This window comes from Poecilia mexicana, unplaced genomic scaffold, assembly GCF_051168715.1.
Source record: "Poecilia mexicana isolate PSO_F unplaced genomic scaffold, ASM5116871v1 scaffold_5, whole genome shotgun sequence".
Classification (NCBI taxonomy): domain Eukaryota; kingdom Metazoa; phylum Chordata; class Actinopteri; order Cyprinodontiformes; family Poeciliidae; genus Poecilia; species Poecilia mexicana.
Window position 1 is genome coordinate 4,402,642 of NW_028263374.1, and position 10,506 is coordinate 4,413,147.

The following is a 10,506-nucleotide window of genomic DNA, read 5'->3' on the forward strand; positions in this document are numbered from 1 at the left end:
CACTCGTACATAAACAACTCCCCCATAAACCACCCCTCGTATAATCATAGCCGCAGCACGTAGGTTGCGCCGTTTGACACCAGACAGACCTGGTCCTCCTCCACTAGGCAAACGTAGACCAGCCCACACCTTGAGTTCTAAACAAGGGGAGCACTTCATGGTCCTGTGATGTCATTTTCGTGCAGACCCCGCTGCTTTTCTCCGCAAGAGGGCATGAGGGTCAGGTAAGCTCCAACCAAACAGCAGCCCAGCTAAATTTCACCTGTCATCTTCGCTGAGAAAGTTATGCAACTTTCAAACTACTTCAGTCTGTCCCTTCTGATGGCTTTGTTTTTTAACTCCAACATTATTTTATAGTTTTTTTCGACAATAATTGTCAAAGTATACTGTTAACAATTAATCCCCGAAATCATATTGGCAAGTTACATTGTTATTGTCTACATCTGGAAATTTTGTGCCTGTCCACAACACTGCAGGACAAAGGCTGCGTTCACACTGCAGCCTATAGTGACCCAATTCCGATTTTTTGACGTAATGCGACCTGCATCCGATCTTTTCATGGCAGTGTGAACAGCACAGGTCGGATTCTTTTCGACTGTGACCCATATCCGACATGTATCCGATTCAAATGCGACGTTCAGGCCGCATTCATCTGAACTGAACGTCACTGATTCTCAACAAATCTCACTATTTTGTGTCCTGATACGCACAAGCGGGAAGAAAAACAACTATAACGGACTATAATGAGGATTAAGTTGTTAATATGCTGCTCCGGTCGGACAACAACTTTAAATATGTAAGCTAAGCTCCACCGTTAGCCTCCATGTTTACTTCCGCAAACACTGAGCACTTCTTTTTATGGCGGTTGGCAGAACACTGAGAACGCTGATGCTATTGCGCCCTCTAGTGCATGGGGTACACTTTGGGTGCGTTCACACTGCAGCCTGAAGTGACTCAATTCCGATTTTTTGGCAATTCCGATTTTTTTTGCCGGGGCGTTCACACTGCCAGTATATGGGTCCTGTATGCGTTCTGCAGTCTGAACGGGCAAACGACCTGAAAGTGTCCCGCATGCGCAGCAGAGGGCGCAATGTCAGCGTTCTCAGTGTTCTGCCAACTCCATAAAAAGAAGAAGTGCTCAGTGTTTGCGGAAGTAAGCATGGAGGCTAACGGTGGAGCTTAGCTTACATATTTGAAGTTGTTATCCGGCCAGAGCAACATATTAACAACTTAATCCTCATATATTCCGTTATGGTTGTTGTTTTTCTTCCCACTTGCGCGTATCAGGACGCAGAACATTGAGAGTTGTTGATGTGGCGACACTAAGGTAGGGATCTGCTACTCTGCCCCTCACAGCAGGGTAACCAGAAGTTGTCAACAACGCCACCTTGGGAATTGCACCCAAGGAATTAGACTGCCAGTAGGCTCGAGGTTCGTGACCAAGGAGAACAAGACTTTTCCAAAAAAAATGAATTACATTTTATTGTTTCATGCAAAAGAATCACAACATAAGGAACACAATGGGAAGGGAGTGTACAGTACTGAGGCCTACCAGCAGGGGGAGGGCGGTCCAAATGGGAACTGGTTCCTAACATAAATGTATAAATCCAAAATAAATCACCCCAAACACTGGTGAACAGGCATTCAATCGTGAAGAAATCCCAACACCGGCCACTCGCACGACACACAGTTCCAGTCTCCCAGGAGGCCCCTCCCACTACCTTCAGCTCTCAGCCTGGAGACAAAAGGGTGGGGTTAAACAAGCAAATACAAAAAAACAAATACAATTTAAACTTGGCCAGAGACTAAAATTAGGTTACCTCCAAAATAACCAATTAAAAATCATCCATGCTTTAATAGAATAGTCTAAAAGAATTCATGGCTGCTACCTGCAGCAAAGCTAGAGGCCACACAAAACAATAGAATGTTCCAAAGTAAATTTAAACCAAAGAAAGCCCAGAACTAAACAACTAAACAAAACAAATTAAACAAAATGGTTCCAAAATCAAACAATGAAACAAAACAAAACAGTGAAACAAAACAGCAGGGTCTCCAGTGAGCTGCAGCAGTGTCAGGGCTGGAATCAGATGAAAAGGTTAGTAGGTGATTTACAGAAGATGGAAGCCAGAGGAAACCATTGTCACTTACCAGAGCTGGATGACTTCACCTCAAACCAGAGGATCCTTTCCAGCCCATAGCAGGAGGATCAGCTTTCCAATATGTTCCGTTTTATGTGAAAACTGCACTGGGGAGGGTGAATTACAACCATACCCCAGTACCAAGCAGGAGACTTCCAGTGGTTTTGATGTTAGGGCCTAAGACCTGCATGCTTTCCAAGCGACTTTCCCAACAGCGTGTGACCAAATGCCAGCATAAACAACCAGGTGAGATAGTCTCCCTTTATACTCTCCAACAATCATGCGGTGATTAGGGGCCCAGGTGTTCTGAATATTGGGGCAGGCTTCTTCCTGCTACATTGAGAATCAGTGACGTTCAGTTCGGATGAATGCGACCTGGACGTTAGGTCGCATTTGAATTGGATACTGTCGGGTATGGGTCACATTCGAAAAAGAATCCGACCTTTGCTGCTCAGACTGCCATGAAAAGATCGGATACAGGTCGCATTACGTCAAAAAAATCAGAATTGAGTCACTTCAGGCTGCAGTGTGAACGCACCCTTTCAGGTCGTTTGCCCGTTCAGACTGCAGAACGCATACAGGTCGCATTTTTGTGGCAGTGTGAACGGCCCGGCAAAAAAAAAAAAAAATTCCGATTTGACAATCGGAATTGGGTCACTTCAGCCTGTAGTGTGAACACAGTCAAAAAGATGATTCTCTTACTTGCTGTCCAAAGCTGTGCTGCCACAGTAGAACAATTTAGTTAAAAAAAGGAAACTTTACTGCAATGCCTCATAGTAAAAAATAAATTAAAAAAACTTGTATGCTTTCTTTTGCTTTCTCTAAATGCCAGCAAATCTAGATGTTAAGGTTGTCAAAGTCAAGCTTGCATGACTTTGACGTTCCTTCTCCCTTGTTAATCACAACTTTTCACTGACCTCTGAAAAGTGATGCATTTAAACCTTCTTATCTAATTGTAACGTTGATAATTATCAGCAAAACACTGCATCCCTTTCTCTTGTATACATCACACATACATTTAAGATTTAGCGTGTTATTTCAGTCGTCGTCAACAAGCAGTTGCCTCTGGAGGGCAGGAAGATTTTCTTTCTTGAGCTGTTAGTAAATGTACTCATCAACGCTATGCCAACCGAACATAAGAATATGTACGTTGTGTAACAGAGTAGAACCAATCCAGAAGTGACGGTAAAGCCATCTGAATATCACCACAGTTTGCTCGGGTGGAGAGCTCATGGGCTTTGGCGTTTCGTGAAGCGGCCTCCTATGTTTCTGTCGGGATTTAACATAAATCTTCCTTCTGCGACCGACAAGTGGAACTGATACCATCTAAGGTCTGCGAGGTCTGCCCCTCTGAAGGCAACAAGAAACAAAAAGCAGCGGAATCAGCTTGTCCATTTGCATTCTGGAGCCAAGCAGATGGAGCATCTGTCATCCATATTCATGAGGTCGCCAGCTGGCAGCCTTTCACCTTGACCCCTTGCTATGAGACTGTGACCTTAAGACTCAATGGAAGATAATATGCGACCTGTTTGAGTCGCTATGTTTGACCTTTTTTTCTCCCATGGCTGGGAAAACCGTTCTAATCCTCATAACTCCAGCCTCCAGAGGGATGCCTCGAAACTCTTCAACACGTGTCAAGGAACCCTGAAATTCCCATAGGCAAAACATGATGAATGGAGGAGGAGGAGATGTTGGGGGGAAATGTCCCAAAAACATCTCTGTTTCTGACGCAGACGGAAAGTCATTGAGATATGGGGAAAAAAATTATTTATGTAAATTTGCTCTAGAAAACCAAAGACAACCCAGAAAAAGTTTGATTAAAGGGAATTATGCATTTGCCATCATCAAGTGACTATGTTACGTTCAGTTGTTATAATTTAGCGCCTTGACGTTGGGCCTCTGTCTCTTTAAAAACTGCTGCTCTTTCTGAAACTCCACCTACAGGAAGTCATCACAACATGTCTCCTCTATTAACCCTTTAACAACGTTTTTACCTGCGTTGCATTGAGAAGTAGCTCCTATAGCTCAGCAGATACGCAGTTCCACCAGGTGTTTGCTAATTGCTGCTGGCTAGTCTGAAGGAGTGGCGGCGGCTCTGTAATGTGGAAGCTTTGAAACTGCAAATGAGGAGGAGTTGTGCCTCATTTTGCACAGCTGAATGGTTGCCATGGGAGAGTAAACAATGTCCCAAGCATGCATGAAAGAATCAAAGTATCACTCTAGGTATGTTTCTGATGAGGGAATAATATTATAACATGTTGTATAGTTCAAACAAGTCAATACACAATACTCATAGGTGCCAACATTTTCTTGCGCAGCATTTCAGAATTTGTTATCGCCACCAACAGGCAAAGGCAGCAACAACTAATTACACAATTAACCTTTATGTCGTTCCAGGAAAAGCCAAAAACAATCACGATGAAAAATGATGTTGGAAACAGCTGGAGTTCATAATTCAAATGAATGTTTCTCTGAGGTCTCTCTGCCTTGTTTGCTCCGAAGTGTGCAAAACGATTTCACTCCCAGTGATGGGATATTAATTCTGCCTCACAGCGCCAATGGAGGTAACCTTTACCTGAAACAGATGGGGGCACACTGCCACCCCATTTGATAGCAACAAAGCAGCAATAAGATCTTTGACAGCATGGCTTCTTGGACCGAACCAGAGGTAATGCAGTGATGAAACGTCAACATTCGAGCGAAACAAAAAGGCCCTCTTCAGGTAGCTGACACTTTTTGCTACTTCCTCTGTCTCACAGGAAGTTGCACCAACAGTCCATTAAACATCATGGCGGCTTCAGTCCAGGAGGTAGGCTTAGAAAAATTGCTGTGTTCTGTCAACTACAGGTGAAGTACTGACTACTTATAACTACTTTACAAAGCCTACTTCAAAAAGTAGGTGAATGTTTTTTATAAAGCATAACTTCTAACACATATCATTATCCAAATGAATCATTTTAAGAAACACCAGGAAGGTAAAGGATAAAGTTTGTTGGGAGAATCTGTCGACAGGATATCTGTCGTTGCTAACATTTGTGCGCTCCGCAGGTCTGGCAAAGTACAGATTTGCTTAAATCTCTAAGGAGATGAAGAGAAAATCCATTGTTGGAAGAAAACTATGAGCAAGTGCCACTTTTAGTTTTCTAAAGCCACAGAGAGCAGACAGGACCAGCAAGAAAGGGGTTTTTGACCATCATAGAAGATGCTAGAAGATGCAAAAATCTTTACAAGATGAGCTACTTTGTGTTAGTCTGTCATATGAAATCCAGCAGCTTTATCCTATATTTTTTGTAGCTGGAAAATTGATGATAAAAGATAATAACAGAAGTCTGATTGGACTAAAATACCCCTCTTTGGAGATAAAAACAGGGACACTGATTGGAGCAATCACCAAAATGACCAAGATAATGTGTGTTTTCTATAAGCTTCAACGGTAACTGAATACAGAGGAAGGACGTTGTTAGACTATGTTTGAATACTTTTGATTATTCAGGAAAAGGCATCAACAAGCTCAGTTATTCATCAAAGCTGCAAATCTGAGTCCATCTTTAATAAAACTTCCTGTATATTCTGATTACAACCCTCCACCGATCTGCCGTGATTAACAATGACCCTCAGCTTTTCTCCAAGACACTTATTTGGGATTCAAGCTCGTCCTTCCGATTCATATATTTCTTTAGCTGCTGCTGTATATTACTTTTTTGACTGCACCATAATTTTCGGTATTCCCTGCACAGACGCTGACAACACATTTGTCATTGTGTGTTAAGAGATTCCCATGTGGGAAAAAAGACATTTTGTTTTGAACTGACTGTGCATGTAGGCGTAGCCCCTCAGCTGGGGGGGCGGCTGGATGAACGAGGGCGTCCTGCCACTGTGACGTTCACCAGAGCTACAAGTTTGCCCGCTGTTCAAGTTAGAAAGGAAGTAGTTTCCTGTTACAATGAAGAAGTCTTTGAGAATATTTTGGATACTCAGAAGAAATGTTATTAAAGAAAAAAGAAAAAAAAGAAACGCTGACAGAGCCACGGAGAGGATAAGAATGATTTACAGGAATACTGCGACTAGCTAATAGTCGCTAAGCAATTTTAAGGTTGGCAGTTTATTTATAGCTAATGGACATTTCACCTTTTATAGCTAAAGCTGTAGTATGTAACAGCCAATGAGAGCTAGGAGGCGGGTCTTAGTGCTACTGTAACAATAAGCATAAGGAAAAAAATGGTTCTCTTGATTACACAAGTTTTCCAGTAAAACAAAAATGAACATTTTATTCAAATTGCTAGCAAGCTGATCTGCCATTTTCTTTAAAGACAGACCTCCAAATGTTGCCACTGCCTCGTTCAGCATAATTATCCAAGTCTAATTTTCCAGCGGCTCAAGTCCCACTCAAGTGCTTAAAAGTCTGCATGGCATCCGAGACGCCTATATCTAATCAGCCTCTGCTTGTCACCGCCGTCCCCTGCATGAGTCTGGCTCCTCCCGCCCCAACACCTGACTGATCAATAAAAACAAGATGGAGATGTTTCACCATCATATTTATTTTTGCTGCCATAACTGTATCGGTTGAAGAAACTACTCTGTCAGAGAAAAACAAAAAAACAAAACAGTTTGTCATTACAACATTGAGATGGATTTATTTTCTTAAGTGTGGAATATAATGAACAAAAAACATCCAATGCATTAGTTTAATACTTGGGTGTATTGGATTAACAGGGGCAAATATGAAAAAATACCATCTAATTTTGAATTACATCATCCGGAACAACCAGGTCATCTGAAACCAGATACAGGATTTACATGCTTTATACTAAAAGACACAAGCTTTACTCATCTTGGTGTCCATTAAATCAATACTGAATCAGATTAAGCTTTAAGAAAATGAGAATTTTCAAAATTATTTGTATATGCTCAGCATTTTGAATATCATTTTAAACTGTACCTTGAACCACTTGGTAACTAATTTGGTGGTTTGCTTCATTCGAATGTCTGGAGATGATGATTCAACATTTTCAGCTGTTTTCTTTTCCTCTCATGATTAACGTATTTAAGGCCAACTTAATTCTTTTTAAGACATTTTAAACCTTAATTTTAGATACGTGAATTTCAGACTTTTTAAGGTGCACGGACACTCTGTATGGATCTCGTTTCCACTCTATCCGGGTCAAAGAGACGTTTCGTACAGGATGACGGTGCGTGATTTCAGTGGACAAAATGAAGGCTGGTAGCTGTTACATCAGCACAGAGCTCCACTACGCCAGCTCAGATATAATCAATAGTATCACTGTCACTGACCTGGGGGACGGACAGAAAGTAGCTGCTGTCCATGAGTTCAACTCCAGAGTCAAAGTCAGATTTCACCCCAGGAGAGGAACTATTGTTTGATTTTTTTTCTTCTTCTTTTTTTTAATTAAAAGTAGGTTAGAAACTATACGGAACAGCTGATGAGCTTTAACGCAGCTGTTGACAACAGAGTCGCCCCCTCCACCGCTCATCCTCTGAGTAACGTTTAAAGACGTCTCATTTTCAGCGCCTGCAGGTTTCACACCTTTTGTCACACTATCTGAGCTGCCAGAGGTGCCGAGTATGTCCAGGAAGAACCTCGCCGCGGTCACACGAGTAATGGGTGTGAGAAACGCAAATGGCATCATGACTACAGGTGGCTGTGGGGAGATACAGCGTGTCCAAGGAAAACTAATTATGGGAGTTAAAGTACTGGGTAATTAGTCTAGATGCGGGGGGTGGAATCTAATTTTTCTGGTTTTATAAAACAAAGTGGTTTTATAAAAGTTCACACCATTCTGACTAATATATCTGCCACCTTAATGTTTTCAGCATTTTTGTCAACTGTCAGCGTTGATGTGTGGATTGACTCACAGCGGTGCAAAGTTGTGAAGTGGAAAACGATGGATGCTGGATTTTCAAAATTATGTAACATCATTCAGCCGCCATTAACGCAACGCCAGTAAAGAAAACCCAGTTTTCCTTTAAGAAATCCGAATGAGTGGATATAATCTTGGTGAGTAGAAATCAATCCCAAATCAATGTCAAAATATTGCATTTCATTGGCAGTCGTAATCACGTTAAAATAAGGATGTTACACGTGCCAGCTTGTGTGCATTAATTGTGAAGTTGTACAATTTGAGTTACAAACTATTTTTTATCCAGTGTAACAGAAAGTAGTATGTGTAAATGGTTAGACTTTTATTCCTGATTATTTTGTCTGAATATCCCAAAAGGTTGTTGGAGTCTCATTCACATCCTTGTGATTTTTGTTTCAGATTCTGTCATTTTTTTCTTCCAGAAAGGTCATCGGGAAGGAATTCAGTAAAGACATTTTCTCCTTTCGAGGTTCCCAAACTATTCCATTTCATGGCTCCCCCATTAGCGTCAGGGTGGAGAGCCCTACTTGCAAACCCACAAAAAATGTTACAAAATGAACAAGGAAGCATCAACTTTTATTCTCTATTCAATAATTGTTACATTTGTTAAGCATAAATGTTGCCTCATGCCTTCTGACTTTATCAGGCTATGCTATGCTAGCTTGAAGAGCAAAGCAACTTGATGGATTCGACTGGCAGCCAATCAGTAAGAGGAGCATGACATATAGCATTTCAAAACATTTTACCCTATATTTTATTTGATTTATTTCCAACTGATCATGCAAAGCCCTGAATTCAGGCCAGCTGTTAGCTTAGCAGTAACATCCAACGTAAGGCTAGTAGACGGATCAATGCTTGCACTAGATTAATTGCCCTCTAAAGTAATTTTTTGTTGCCTCAAATTGGCAAGTTTAGAAATCTTCAGCTTGAAAAAATGAAGCTAACAAACTGTTAGCAACTAAAGAAGACAAACATTTTGGAATAATCTCGTACTGACGATGCTAAAGCCCTTTCCCAGCATGCTAATTGGATGATACCAGTTCTGTTATATATTTATACATACATATATATACATTTCTGTTTAATGTTTGATTTTAGCTTATACTCTATATTGTTTTTTATCTATGTAAATGTATAATAATCACTCCAAAAACTATTTTATGTCTGTAAGGCAGGTCTTTTATCCGGAGGAAATGGTTCCTCTACACAAAAATGTTGTCCACATCCATTTTGTCTTTTAGCTCCCCACAATAAAAATATTCATAATTAGATTAGCAGAGTCGCGAGCAAACTCTGATACGTGTCTACAAGGTCTGTGGGATACGGAATTAAATGTTTCTTATTTTCAAAGCAGCAGAATTTTACAATCTGTGGGATGTTTTAAGATGTGGTTTTTGTGAATGATTTTAAGCTCAACATTCCACAACAGAAACGGTGCCAACCAGCTAAGTCCATTTCTTCATTTCATTATCTTACGACCTGAGGCATTTTGCTTCCCTGGAGACACGAGGCCTGCTTCCAAACTCCAGAGTCTTTTTCTACTCACAAACGTATCTCGAGGCAACCAATGCGGCTGCATTATCTACTTTTAAGGATACAATTATCCACAAACCAAATGGCATAAATGAATAAATCTGCATGCTAGATTTAAGTCTGCTTCAGCTCCTTTTTTTTCCTTTTTGCATTTCAGTATCAAAGACATTTGCATTTGAACTGATTGTGTTTCTTCCATTGATTTGCACTAAAAAAATGAATGAAAGCCACTTATCTACTTCTTGTGCATTTTTACTAGACAAGAACAGAGCATATCTGGTTAATCAATTTACAGTTTCATTTTGTTTCCGTTGTTGAGAGTCGTTGTTTTCCTTTTTCATGCACATCTTTTCTTTTTTTTTTTTAAGAAAGCATACGAAGCTCAGTTTGAAATTTTAGATCCAGGAACATATTTTCTCATATTTAGAACTAGATAGGTGATAGCTCTGCCTCCACTTTGTTTAGACAAAGGGGACAAATGGCCTTTGATCTTGGAAACAAATTGCAGGGAGTTTCTAACTCTAGAGAGGGTCAGAGACAGCTCCTGGTTGGATGAGCAAAGATACGCCTTATTTGAATAAATTAAAAGACAAGAATACGCCTTTACTATAAAACTTTCTACACAGGAGTAACAAACTAGATTTGCTCTTGCAATTCTCCAAAGACGTCTTTGCTTTTCTTTCTTTCTTTTCTTCTTCTTTTCCATTTGTCTCAGGTAAATGAATGTATGTCTCTGTTGTTCTGCAGTTTCTGTTGTAATTTCATACGTTGTCTTCTATTGGATTAAACTCTGAAATTCTGTGACGTCAACACTCATTGTTTTCTGTGAGGCTTCACTTCAGCCCGCCGGGAGAACCAGGGATCTGTGAGAAAAAGATAGAGCCAGAGATTTTCCAGAATTTATTACAACCTAAAATCATAGGTTTCTAGGTAGGTAGCTAAGCTACCAAGCTACA

The 10,506-nt window shown here is 40.6% G+C and overlaps 1 long non-coding RNA gene across 1 annotated transcript; it reads right to left on the bottom strand.

Annotated features, from left to right (window-relative positions):
• Positions 1–1,455: 1,455 nt before the first annotated feature.
• On the bottom strand, positions 1,456–2,541 carry LOC148159594 (uncharacterized). Its single transcript, XR_015762949.1, has 2 exons — positions 2,149–2,541; positions 1,456–2,077 (listed from the first exon to the last, which is right to left on the bottom strand). It is a non-coding gene; the product is annotated as an uncharacterized LOC148159594 (long non-coding RNA).
• Between the last annotated feature and the right edge of the window lie 7,965 nt (positions 2,542–10,506).